The sequence below is a fragment of the Vigna unguiculata genome, chromosome 3 (genome assembly GCF_004118075.2).
Source record: "Vigna unguiculata cultivar IT97K-499-35 chromosome 3, ASM411807v1, whole genome shotgun sequence".
Taxonomy (NCBI): Eukaryota; Viridiplantae; Streptophyta; class Magnoliopsida; order Fabales; family Fabaceae; genus Vigna; species Vigna unguiculata.
In genome coordinates, this window is record NC_040281.1 from 28,191,574 (window position 1) to 28,206,910 (window position 15,337).

The window sequence follows — 15,337 nt, forward strand, 5'->3', positions numbered from 1 at the left end:
GTGGATACATCCTATATTTAGATGTACAAAGAAAAATGAATAAAAAGGTAAATTATGAGATAATTTTAATAAATATATATATATATATATATATATATATATATATATATATATATATATATATATATATATATATATATATATATATTATGGCTTTTACATTGAACAATAAAAGGGAGAAAGTATGGAAAAATGTAATTAAAATAATTCTTTTGTTACATAATTTTTTTAGGATGAAGACAATGTCTCTCTTACTATAAGAATAAAGTGAAATTTATCTTAGATCAGAATAGACGTGAAGAAAAAAATCAGCATGCATTTTCTGTCTTGAAACTTTTACAGAGTTGTCTTTGAAAAAATTTATCTTCCTTTGTAATATACTTTTTTTTTAAAATATTTGAATTGAATTATTACAAAATTGTAAGTCTTTGCAATAATTAGTATGAATTTTTTAACGTATATCGTGTTTATATTCAAAGATCATCAGTTGTTATAAAAATAAATAAATATTCTATAACTATAATCATTTATTACTTTAATAATAAAAATATTACCCTCATTAATTATTTATGTATTTAAGATGTTTTTTTTTTTAGATTTTAAAATTTAAAATAAGTAATATAGTACGATAAACATTCGCTTAAGACCGCATTCATTAAAATCAGTATCCCACCTAAATTTGTATTTGGGAAGGGAAAATTATCGGATCAATAATTTTGTAACTTTATTTTCAAAAAAAAAATCATGTAAAGTCATTTAATGACTATTTTCGATTTCTTCAAGTGTGATTGTTGATTGATCATTTTTATAAGATGCAACGAAGGGAGAAAACCGCATTCTTAGTTTGATCTAACTGATATCCGATGAGCAATTTCACATAGACCACGACAAAACAATGATCCTTAAGCATTGACTATGATTCAGACATAGACCTTGGAATTTGCGTTTCGTATCTTCTTGAAACAACTCATCTTATGAAATAAGAGAAATTATTTTTTCAATTGTTTTTTTAAAAAATATAGGATTTATTATATGACTCATTATTGAAAATATTTACTTAATATATTTTTTATTTAACTTATTTTTAGGAAATATTTATGTTTTTAGAAATATATTTCAATTTTAGAAAATATTTTATATTTTATATGCAGTTACATCTTATTATATATATATATATATATATATATATATATATATATATATATATATATATATATATATATATATATATATATATATATATAGTATATGAATAAAATAAAATAATAAGTTTCTTCATATAACATATCTATTTTATCTAGAGCTGTCAAAATGGGTAATCCGACCCAGCTCAACCCATCACGGCTCACTTTTTAGCGAGCCAAAAAAATTCGAACCCGGTCCGACCCACTACGGGTTGACTCACGAGTTCACTTAATTAAAAAAAATACAATTTTTTAATTATTTTTCAGTCAAAACTAAATTATAATTCTAATTAAAATCTAAATAAACTTTAATACAATCCAAATACAAACCAAAATCAACAAAATACAAATTATTTAGTGTTGGCTAAAAAAAACAACCTAACATGATCCAAATTTAAAACTCAATTTAATAAAAAAACACTTGTGTTACCCTTCTATCTGCGGGTTGGTGAGCCAACCCAGCTCACAATGGGTTCAACCCGGATGAGCCGGGTCAAAAATCAATCCGTATTAAAATTTATAAAAAAATTTCAACCCAACCCGACCCAAGCCCGTGGTGAGCTGGGTTGGCTCGCGGGTTCCAACCCATTTTGACAGCTCTAATTTGATCTGTCATATATCTCATAGTTTTATAATCTCTAAAAATTCTCAACACCCACAATATTTCATACTACAATTGTATGGCTCCTAATATTTCATATGGTGATTATATGACTCTTAAAATTTCATAAATTCACATACATCTCAATTAAGATGGCATCAAACTCTCCCTATTAAAATGCAGACTTAAACAAATATTTATTGTACTATCAAACAAAATGCTATTCATTTAAAAGAAAACGTATTATTCCTAACTTGACAGACTAGCATCAATTAATGATAATTGGAAGTTACTATAGAGACTATTAATATTATTATTTTCTAAACATTTATGAAATATTAATTTTTCAAATAAAATTATTAAAACTTCACCAAATAAAAATAAAAAAGATTAATGTTTCACAACTCATCAAGATAACATTGAAAAACTACAATAATTGCATTTTAATTATGCTTAATTAGTAATCAACCAGGTTTTTATATGAGACCAAAGTGAGATCCAATGTATCAATTACACACTCCTTTAAATGCATTCTCTCTCACAAGTTGAATTTTTATTTGAAATTACAAAATTTTGTTACAATATTTAACATTGATCTTTCTTGATTTTGTAGTTTCAATTAGAGAGAGTGCTAAAACAAAAATGTTAGAAGGTCTATTTTTATCACTCCTTTTACTTTGGGGTATAATATGTTTTTTGTCTGTTAAATATGTGTTGAACTTTACTTTGAAAAAATATTACTAATGGTCAAAATTTTACCATTGGTTGATTATTTAAGTTAGCATTCCATGAGATTCAAAATAATTACATACTAAAAAAAATATCATATTATCGAGTAACTTATCAATGGAACAAATTCTTCGGTAAAATAGAATTTAGTGATAGATTTTATCGAAAAAACGATAAAACATAATTTATCAACAAATTCACTACTAAAACTTATTATATTATATGAAATTTTTCTTGCAAATTTGTCAAGAAAATTTACAAGAAAAGACTTTTTCCTGTTATTTCTTTTAAATCTTAATTGGTAGATAATTTCTTTATGTGTAATTATTTTCTACAAAATTATAAAAATCGTAAGGGAAACTTATTATTTATAATTGCTCAAATTTTTATCTAGTTGATGGGTTGTGGCTTATGGTGATCATAAATGGTATTCTATGACATTTGTGATATTAAAGTTTTCTTTTGGAATGTATTGTTTATATGTCACTACAAAAAATATGGTTATTATCTACGTCAGTATTTCGTAGATAATGGACATTTTTCGTAGGTAATTTGAATTTATCTACAAATTACCTACGAAGTAAATTTTATAGCTATTAAGCTGGTAGGTAATTTTATCTACGAATATGAGTTTTGTAGGTAACTTACCTACAACCATTATCTAAACTCATCACTTACTTGACCAAAAAACTCAATTCGCGAATGCTTCCTTCCCCAAATTAGGGTTTGTGTGTGCTTCTTTTTGGTTTATGAAGGGTACTTGTAAGACCCGTGAAAATTAATTAATTAAATAAATAAATAATTAATAGATACAGATAGTGAAAGCCTTTAAGAAATTAATTATTGATTTATATGATGTGGAAAAGTACTAGCTCAAATGGTTGAGAGTACTTGGTTGTGTTGAGAGGACTTGAGTTCGAGTCCTATATATGTATGCCAATTGTGTGTTATATGTTTGATTATGTTGAGTGATAATATAATCATAGAATTATATGAATTATCATGAAACATGAATTGGTTGATTGGTTGTGCATGAAATTAACGTTGGCATGAGTATGGGTTTAAACCTTGGTAGATACAAATTTACTTTCTTTTTGATAAAATTAGTTTTGGCATGAAGGCTAGAAAATAGCCACTAAATGGACCTTGAATGGTAATTTTGGGTGAGAAGAAGGGTTTTTATGCTTGTCATTGTGTCATAGTTAGAGGAATACGAAATTGGAGAGTGTGTTGTGAGGATTGAGTGCATTTGGGAGCTGAATTGAGGGGAAGTGCTAGGCGGCCTAGTGGTCAAAGAGGAACTCCCAAGAATCTCCATTTTTAGCAAAGGAATCCAGGTTAGGGGAGCTTTACGCATTAATTTTACACGATAATTTTATTTTAAGTCTGACTGACAAGCTAAATATGGTAGATTTACGTGTTAATTTTATTTTAAGTCTGATTGACATGCTAAATATAGTATGATTATGCATGAATTATTTTATTCCATTTAAAGCTAGTATTTTTGGAAATTTCCAAAATTTGTCTGGCCGACAATGAATTGTCGTCAGACGACTCATTCCTTTTATAGGCCTATTAGGATTCCTATAGAGGAACCACTTGTCAAATATAGTGTAAAATAGTCAATTTGACCAATGTTGACCGTTGTTGCCTAGGGTTGACTAGTTGACCAATCTTGACTCTTTGATAGTTCATTGAGAGGTTGCCACGTGTTAGAGTAGTCTCTCTCTATCTTCATTAGGGTTTGATTGTCGTGAGTGGTTGCGCGAAGGTTACTGTGGTTGCGCAAAGGTTACTGTGATTGATGTGGTGGCAGTGGAAATACCGGAAGGGCTAGGTCTGCGACTGTTGCAGAAAGATGGTGATCCTGGCGTGATGCGAAGATTGGGGCTGCAGATTCGACGGTTCGTGCAAGAAGACTGGTTGAGCACGACTGTTCGTGCGTGGAGATGGTGGTGGCAGCAGGATGAGCGGAGAAGACGACGCAACAGAGCTCTGTGGTGGCTGTTGTAGGTCTCGCGAGCTCCGATAGTGCAGCCATGGTGGATGCGTTTCCCGGCATGAGTGAAACGAGCATGGCTGCGTGTGGTGCGTGGACTATTACGGATGAGTGCAGGCACGGTCTATTCCGGCAAGCTCAGGTGGTGCAGCCATGGTGGTTTTCCGATAGCGTGATGATTTGAAGGAGACAGTGGCGCGAAGAGGAAACCATGCAGGTCCATTTTGGGTTGTTGCAGAGGACGAAGATGATTGTGAGAGGGAGCAAGGCGTGTTGCAGCGGTGTTGCGTGGCTGACGCAGGTTCCGCGAGTGGTGCGACAATGGCGGACTTCCGGCAGCATTGGTGTCGGAGATATCGTGCGAGAAGATGGTGGTTGGTGCGAAGGTGGTGGTGCGATGGAAGAAGCGTGTTGCAGCGGTGTTGCGTGGCTGTCGCAGGTTCCGCGAATGGTGCGTTAATGGCGAACTTCCGTCAGCGTTGGTGTCGAAGATGTCGTGCGAGAAGATGGTGGCTGGCGTAGAAGAGACAGGTCGACAAAGGTGTGTTGACGGCCGGCGTTAGGTGCAACAGCTTCGGCATGGTGAGGGTGAGAGAGGAGGAAAAATTAGGGTTAGGGTTTTTGAGTGTGTGGAGAAGAGAAGGTGATGAGGTGTCATTCTATGATTGGGTATTTTAGTGAATGGAGGATTGATGACGTGGTAAGTTTTAAGTGGTTATTTTAGTGAGTGGAAAATTGAGGACGTGACAAGCTTTAATTAGTTATTTTAGTGAGTGGAGGATTGCCATGTGGCGTAATCTGGTTGAATGGAGTTTAAGTGATATTAGGGGTGTAAATTAGTAAAAAAAAGGGGTGCAAAACAGAGTTAGAAGACCCAATTTCAGGAGGGGTGTGGAAAATAAAAAAATTGGAGGTGCATTTAGCTTCAGAAATATTCCTTTTCAGAATTAGATGACCTAGTTGCAGAAGGGGTTGTGAAAATGAAAACTGAGGGTGCATTTAGCTTTTGAATTATTTCTCTCCAAAATTCTGATTTTTAGACTTATTTTATGACTTGAAATATTTCCAATTTACACTCTTAAGGCCCTAAATTAAATTTCAGTTGCATTATTAAACTTAAGAATATCCAATAATATATTATGCAACTAAAATCAATCCTTAAGAGCAAAAAGGATATTAAATCCCCAAAATTTAAACATTTAATGAGGGCAAAGGTTCGAACTCATCATACCCTTCAGGCGGTTTGGAAGTGGGAGGTGCTTGGCGCCTCGTGAGCAGCGCCAAGCGATATTGTTGCAGCAGAATTATATGTTGTTCGTTTGATTTGCGTGGTCTACAAGGCTTCTAGGATATGTTCCTTGAGTTGTGGCTCAGAACATATCCCTTGAGTTGTGGCTCGGGATAGGGGTTAAGCACGTGGTATTTGTAACGTTCTAGTCGGAAATTACTTATTTAAAAATAAAATAAACTAAATATAATAAAAACAACCTCATTTATTAATTACTCCTTTCCCAAAACGCGAAAAAGTTTTGAAATATTTATTACATCGCAATAAACCAAGTAAAACCATAATGTTCAAGTATTACAACCGTAAAATAGTTATGAAGTCAATACAATGATCCATAAGCTTTTCAAATAAAATAAAATCCAGTGAAATGCCCTTAGCGATTTTCCCCACTCCGTCTCTAACCATCCACATGCTCACCTGTATCAACATATGCTCGCATGTAACGAGTTACATGATCGTCGCCAATCACACACAGATAGGGTGAGCTCATTTAAATAAACCAAACAAATATAACAATAAATACAACATCTCAAGTAGGGATGGCAAAAATACTTGCGCCCGCGGATAAAACCCACGACGGATAGTTACTACCCGCGGGTATTTATTATCCGCAGGTAGCGAGTATTTTAATACCCGCTTATAAACGGGTCGGGTACGGGTATCATACTATCTGTACCCGTGGGTACCCGTTACCCGCAAAATATTAAAATTTAAATTTAATTTATATTTTATTAAGTTAAATTTAATTAAAAATAAAATTAACAGTATATTTTATTATGTCAAATTTAATTATAATTAAAATTTAATCTAATTTATAATTTTATATTAAAAAATTTATAAAATATATATTTTTTAAAATATTTGCGGGTATCGAATATCCACGGGTACCCACGGGTTTTAAAAATATCCACGGGTACCCACGAGTTTTAAAAATATCCGTGGGTATTTTTTAAACGGATACTCGGCAGGTAAACGGACAGGTAGCGGGCGATTTTTTTTAACGGGTCAGGTTGCGGGTAGGCACTATCCGTGCTCGACCCGACCCGTTGTCATCCCTAATCTCAAGATTATAACCCGTGTTAGTATTTTTCCTTTTTTCCTTAGTTCCTCAACTTTCAACCCTTAATTTAGACATATATTATTTCTACACCCTTGGGTGACTTCACTAATCGATCTTTGATGCACGAGTGTCTACTCGCCCCTCCGACTACAGGCCACCACCTGATAGTCCACACGCGGGAATAAATTTGTCGTAGCCTCTCACCGTGACACCAAGTGGAGTTCCTCAAAACGAATAGAAGTCTGTAGTTGTTCCCAGACTACCAAAACTCTAACAGATACACTAAAGAGGGCAATCATTCGAAACCTCGTCGTACGAGCCACGATCTCACACCCTCCACTGGACTTCCTAAACCACCAGGCTACAACCTAGAGTGGCCACGTGTTACCCCAATACAAGATACACTTGTAACTGAGCCCCCAGCTAAAGCATCGACTCATGAACATCACCTAAAGCTGTGTAGAAATCCTTCCTCGCGCACCAATTCTGCACCAAAACTGCTTGGCGCGCCTCTCGCGTCGCTAGGCGGAACCTGGTTCCAGACCGCCTGGCGGGCATCTCACACCGCCAGGCGCCAAGCGCCAAACAGAAGCCTCACTGCTCCGTCACCGCTTGACGGACTCCACCCCGCCGCTAGGCGCCTCGCGTAGGCAGTGGCCACTACCACTATTTTAATACTCTGTCATCGGGCAGCTCGCCCCGTGCTGCCAGGCACCATAACAGTAGCACAATGCTACTAGTTTTTTGCACATTGAACAGGTTCCAAAGCACCCAAGTACTCAACATGTAAATCAGAACACAGTTACAATCATCCAAATCATAATTGCACAACTGATTCTCAATACACACATTCAATCATACCACAATAGTTATCAGAATTGCACATATGCGACAAAGCAACACAAACAGTGAATCATACATTCCTGCCGCCTCCACACACCAATCTCAATCATGCATGCATATTTATAAAAACTAATTTGTACTTTCACCCACTGCACTTAGCAAATTTTCCAATTTAATAGCATACATCTCCTTAACCATAATGGTACATTCTACTTCACATTCATCCTTTTACCAAAGCAATCCACCCATAATCATTTAATCACATCACATAGTGTCCTAATTACAAGTTCCAATTACATACAATCCTTATCTCGTTCAACATAAACCTCGTTTAGTTTAACATGATTTTCTCAATTATTACCTATTCATACATCATCAATTCTTATTCCTTACCTGAGTTTCATCCACCCCACTGCCCTGTTAATCCATATCACTTGTCATAAGTTATCCCACATAATACACGATCTCGCACCACACAGACAAAAATCCACACTCTTGCTGAACTGAGGCGTCGCCTGGCGACAACTACTAGGCCACCAGGAGGCTCACGAATTTCTGGGTTCAATCCAGATTCTTCCTTTAACGATATGAACCCTAACTTCCCCAATTACCACTTCTTCTACGCGTTTTGACACATTTTCAATAGCAAACAAGTTGTTCAGTTCAATATTAATACCCATTGCATTCTTGACATACACAGAGTACCAATCAACATATATGATACGTATTACATCATCTCTCATTCCAATATGAGCTCTCATACCCCATCATACAAAGATTCATGCAATTTTCTCAACTACACAATTATAACTAATAATTCATCATGCCAATTATTCACGCACAATACAAATTCAATTCCAGCAGCATCACACCACTGAAACATCAATGACTAGAGAAAACTGGGCAACCCAGTTCATGCCGCTTGGCGGGTCGCCTTCAGCCGCCAGGCGGTTCATAGTGAAAACCCAGAATTTGGGATTCTGGAGCATGCGTCGCCTGGCAGGTCATTCAACGCCGCCAAGCGGTTTCTGCATATTTATAGAAAAGTGACAAAATTAAGATAAATTGACATACTTTGCATTTCCAAGTCTCAAGCACATTACGAAAACAGACAATCACGATTAAATCAAGGTAGGAACTCTCTTAACCTGGTTTCCTTTGCTTAAAATTTGAGTATCCCTTGGTTCTCCCTTTGCTTCAACAATAACCTTCCTTGATTTCTCTCAATTCAACCTTAATGATCCACTCACACTCTCAATTCCCATTGATTTTCGCACTTCTCTACCTATCCAACAATGACAATTGCAGAAACCTTTCTTTTCTCCCTCAATTTGCTTTTTAATAGTGTCTTAATGGTGGATTAAAGTCCCAAAACGAAAATTGTCTTATTGATGATGTTAATTATCATTCAAGCACACTTAATAGACTATTTTCCAGCCACCCTTGGCTGCTATGTCTGCTAGGGTTTCCTTTAACCCATCAAATTCAAGCCAAAACAAAAAATAGCAAAAATAAAGTTTAATTTGGGTTCTCCAAGGCTTGAACCCACAGTCATGCCAATGCCAAATCAATGCTTAACCATTGAACCAATTCATGTTTCATGCTAACTAATATAATTAAATTATTATAATATCTCAAAACATGATCAACATATATTAAAAATAATAATAATTAACTAACACACAATTGGCATACATAGGACTTGAACCCGAGTCCTCTCACACAAAAAAAGTACTCTCAAGTTGGAATTTAATGCCATAAAGGCTCCCACCTCCCGCATTTATTAACTATTTATTTATTTATTTAATTAAATTCCACAGATCTTACAATATTCCTTGAGTTGTAGCTCAGAATAGCATCTGTTGAGTTGTGGCTTGGGATGGCGAAGGAACACGAGAAACTTTTGAGTTGTGGCTCGGGTTGGCGAGTGCTGCCGGTGTGAGTGTGCACGTAGCGACGTGTACAGATGGGTCTACTTAGATTGTCCTCCTCAGTAATAACTGACGAGTTTGGTAGTCTTGGGACATACGAATGTTATTCGTATTGGGAACTTCACCTGGCGTTACGGTGTATGATCCGTAGCATGGTTTTTTGCACGTGCTCTACCAGTTGTGGCCAGTAGGTGTGGCAGCAAGACACCTTGAGGTACTCATTAGAAGATGTAGAACACGACTAACGTGGTAGAAGCCATGTGTTATGGAATCAAAGGATGGTTTTCCTTTGATGTGTTTGTGATATATGTATCTGTTGTGTGTGTGTGCGTATATATATATATATATATATATATATATATATATATATATATATATATATATATGTGTGTGTGTGTGTGTGTGTGTGTGTGTTTTATTATGTTAGTTCACCCTATTTGCTTGTGTTTGGCAATGATCGTGTACGCGGTACACGGGAGCATATGATGTTGCAGGTGAATCTGGTGAGACTTGGAGCCGGAGCGGGGCTAGAGTGGGATTCAGATTTTTGTTCATAGTTTTTATGATGTTTTGGAACAGTTGTAATAATTTATATTATTAGACTTGGATTTTTTATTATGGATTTTTATGTAGAAGTTTTGAGAATATTTATTACTATTATAAAGTTCTAAATTTCCCGCGTTTTTGGGAATTGATGTTTTAATAAATGAAGCTGGTGTAATATTTTTGTACTTTATTATTTAAATCCGTAATATTCGGTCAGGATGTTACAGTACTGGTTCTATTTCATGAACCTTGTTCCTCGCCAGAGCACAGTCGCGAATTGGGATGCAGCGTCTCTTCTATCGTGTGAGTGACGGGGTTGAGACAGAACGCGTTGAGACACTTTGTTGCCGACGAAGCTCTTGACCTCAGTCGTATTGCTCTCAATGGAGCACCAACATCGCTGCATGTGAACTCAGAGAGGGGTCGATGAGGATGCACGGGGAGGTTGGGAGGGCTCGATGAGGACGCACTGGCAGATTGGGGCCAAAGTGTTATGGTGTGGCAAGATAAACTCTAACTTAAAAAAAATATTTTATGTTAATCATATTATTTTTAATAAAAAATTATATAATTTTTACATATGAAGTTTTTTAGTAGGTAATTTTTTTTAAAATAATTTTTATATATTTTTTTATAATATTTATTTTCTACACTCAATTTCGTAGATAATATTTCGTATGAAAAAAATTTGTCAAAGTGTTTCATATTTACCTACGAAATTTTTCATATATAATTTATCTTTTTGTTATCTACGAACATTAATGTTATCTATAAAAAAATTTCGTAGATAAAATAAAATTATTTATGAAAAAAGTTCCGTAGATAATTTTTCGTAGATAATGGACAGTTTCCTTGTAGTGTGTTATTGAGTTGTTACGAATGAAATTGGTTTGGCCATGGTTTCTAGAATCAGGGAATTTAGGTTCTTCGATGAGAGTCAGTTCATTTTATTATGTTATTATTTGTTTATTCTGTTACCTCACCCTATTTGCTTGTGTTTGGCGATGATAGTGTAATTCGTTACATGGGAGCAAATGATGTTCCAGGTGAGGCTGGTGAGGCAGAATGTCGGAGAGGGGAAGCATGAGAGTTTTATTTTATGGTTTATATATACTATTTTTGTAAACATGAGTTAATATCAGTTTTTGAATATGTAAATATTGCGTTCAATTATGATTTTTGGTTTTAGCGCTTTTAATAAAGTTGAAACTTTCCCATGATTTGGAAAAGAGTATTGATAATAAATGCAAGTTTGTTATTAATTATATTTTAATTTATTTAAATTAGTAATATCCGACCAGGATGTTACATGTATGACTTACTAAAGGTTAGTTGTTATTGAATGGTAAGATCTAGCATGTTGAAATCTTGAAATTAGATTTCGTCCATATCCCAAACTTTGATACAATTTTATCCTTCAACTTTAAAAATGAATGGAAATAGTACCCCTCACCAAACGACATAAAGGATTTCTTGATGTGACAAACTGCGTTGTCACGTGTGTATCCACGTATTGACATGTATGTGTCCATGTATTGACGTGGACACACATGTAGTCATATAATTTGTCACATCAACAAATCTCTAACACTGTTCGGTCACGAAGACAACATCTATTCATTAATAAAGTTTAGGGATGAAAATTATTCAAAGTTTAGGATAAAGATGAAATTCAATTTCGAATGAGAAACAAAAGACATATTTCACGTTTTAAAAATAATATTAGATGATTTTGACTTCATTAGCAAAATTATTTTACACATTATATACATTCTACATACGAAATATAAAATTATAAAATAAAAAAAAAAAGTTGTAACCAATAATTTATTGCTTACAGAAACATAGGTTAAAGTAAAAAATGCAAGTCTTTAAAAAATTATTTTATTTTCTTGCAATTTTACATGTTTTTTAATTCATTTTCTATTTATTTTATATCGTTATACAATTTAAATGTTTTCTACTACAATATAATTACAAAGTATCATTACATTTTTTGTGAACTATTTCTATAGAAAAAAAAACTTGTCTATAAATTAAACATTTAACATCATTTACATTTTCATAGAGGATAAAAAAAAACAAAAAAGAAAAATAAATATTTTTCTATTAAAATAAAGTTCTATTAATTTTCTATTATAATTTTATTTTACGTAATTTTACTATTTCTATTTCACAAGTTTTATTATACAAAAGATAAATGTTTAAAAAAGTCTTGACAGGTTTTTAAGTCATATTATGTAGTCATGATTGTGAGAAAAACAATTATAGGTTCATTATTTTGATATATTTTATCATACACACATACATCTTTTATCATATATACTTTTATGTACATCATTCTATTTCAATTTATTGAATTAAAATTTAATTTTTGTGATGAGTTTATATTTATGTCCTCATTTAATGTTTAATTCTGAATTTTTAATTGAATTTTGTTCTTAAAAGATTGATTTAATTGGGATCTCTTATAATTAGGTTTATTAGGCATGAGATACAAAAAGATGTTAAAAATAGTTTTTTAAGCTGTATAAATATTTTTTGGATATTTTGAGGTGTTTTAGTGTAGTTACAGTTAAGTTGAGCTCGTGGATGTGTGGAAAAAAATTGATTAAAGCTTCAAGACACCTTAAATATAAATCCAAGAATACGAAATTATCAAAATCACAAAAATCCAAGCCAAGCATTGGAAGAAGAAAGAAAGAAAAACTTGAAAAAGTGAAGAAGTTTGGTTAAGACAATAAGAGGGAACATGAAACAAAAATTGCACCTTGCACTGATGGATTTGTAAATCTACAACAATGATTAATTGAGCAATAATCTTTAGATAACCGATGAAATCAATCTACTTTCTTTATCATTGTTTTTTTATATCTTTTTATCTTTATTTTTTTCTGTTATTTTTTGCAATTTTATTTGATTAACTCTTTTTTATAGTTTTTATAATAACTAATTTGCTAGAAATCAATTCCGTGTTTGTTGGGAGACGACTAAGGTTTGACTTTACGCATACTAATCTTTTGGCTACTTTCTTAACAATACTGAAGTTGTTACAGATAAGAAGTATTAATTTGATCGCTTCACGACAATATTATCAAATTTGGCATCGTTGCCAGGGAACACAGTTAAAATTTTTATCATTTTAGTTCTTTTTTTATTGTTTTGATTTTATTTTTGTTTATCACTAACATTTTATTTTTCTTATTCTTTATTTTTTAACATTTATTTTATTTTCTTTAGTCATTTTCAAATTTTTTAAGCATAAATTTTGTTTGAGGAATTTTGTTGGGAAATTTGTGAAACTAGTTGGGAAACACTTTGGCTAAGGAAATGTAAGGTACTTAAGTTGTCCATTGAGATGCACCTCTCTTTCCTAGAAGTCTACTCAACAAGCTTTCAACTTGTTTCTTTTTAGAAAACTTCTTTCAAAAATGCAGAATCATTTTTCATACGAAAATAATCAACAATGTAATTTTCAAATGGATTACAATTACTATCCACAACAACCATGTGTTCCACATAGTTTTCGGCAATAATATTTACCACCACAGCAAGTTGAAGTAACCAATGGACCATCCTACAGTGAAGTTATGATACTAATGAATGAAGTTATATACAAATGAGAGGCCATGAATGAAAGATTGTAAGTTTATCAATAATGAAAAAAATATTGAGCAAGAGTTGTATGAAAATAAGCAAATATTATCTTATATGTTGGGGGATGCAAGTAACAACAACTTTATAGAATTACTTGTAACTGTTAATACCACCCTCCAACCCCATTAGAGATCTCCTGAAACTCCAGAATTTAAAGCACTTTGTCATGAAATAAAAGATATGTTTCTAAAGTTGGCCATTAGAGATGAACAAATGTTTAAAGATTTAAGTCAGCTAATTAATGACAAAGTTAAAAAGGTTACTTTGGAAAGTTTGATGAATATGATGACTGAAATGATGAAGATGAATCAAACATATCAGCAAGAAATCAATGAAATGAAACAGGGGATGGATACAACAGAATCACATCACATGAGATATTTGTTGATATGTATGATGATGCTCATAGTAATGTCTACTGATGGACATGTTAATTATACTAAGGATGTTGCTGAAGTTGATGAAGAAATTAAAGATTCTCACACTAACATATCTACTGATGGATATGTTGATGTCGCTTAATGTGAATATAAAGTTTTATCTGCTAATGATGACATGAGTACAAATGATCTTCTTCAGGAGCAAAGTTGTGAGAATAATAGAATGGAGGAACCAAGTGCAGTAGAAGAACCAACAATATTGGAATAAACATCTGAAGCATCTAATACTACAAATGTAAAACCCAAGAAAAATAAATAAATATTTATTTAATAAATGTGAGGGTGAGAATCCTTAAGTTAATTAATGTGGAAAGAGAAATAAGGAATAATATTAGCTCAAGTGGTTGAGAGTACTTGACTATTATGAGGAGACTTGGGTTTGAGTCTTGTGGATGCCATTAGTGTGTGAATTTAATTGTTCTCTTTTTAATTAATTTTCGTTTTCTTGTCATTAATCCTAGTAAAGGCATACTTAAGACACAATTAGAGGAAGGAAAGTAGGCTTTTGAGAATACCAAAGTGTGAGGGGTGTTGAGGAAGGTTTATGTGCACATAATCTGGAGTTAAGGAGAGTTCGTGCGCGTTTGGGAATGGAGACAAGATTTGAAACCTTCGCGGATCAAAAAGCAACTCCAAGATTTTCAATTGGGGCAAGAAACACACCAGGTTAAGGGAGCCCCTTTATGTGCATACGTATTTTGTGATTTTTTTCGTAGCCTAATGTGTGACTGTGATGCCTCTGCTTGATAAAAATGTATTATGTTTTCGCATTTCTGGAATTTTTCTAGAATCTGCCTAGCGGCATTGAAATCCCGCCAGGCGATGCATGAATCATGTGTTGTTTTTCTAGGTTGGTGATGAACTGCCTGATAGTAGGGTCGAAACCGCTAGGCGACGTGAATTAAACTTTCCAAGTTCTGCTAATTTTCGGATTTTTCGTGCAGTAGGGACTGTCGTGCAGTGGTTTCCTACCGCTAGGCGCTAGGTCTCTAGTCTTGTTTCCCTGGGCGGCAATATCTAGTCGCTGGGCGACTACGATTTTTCTAGTCTGGGCAGTTT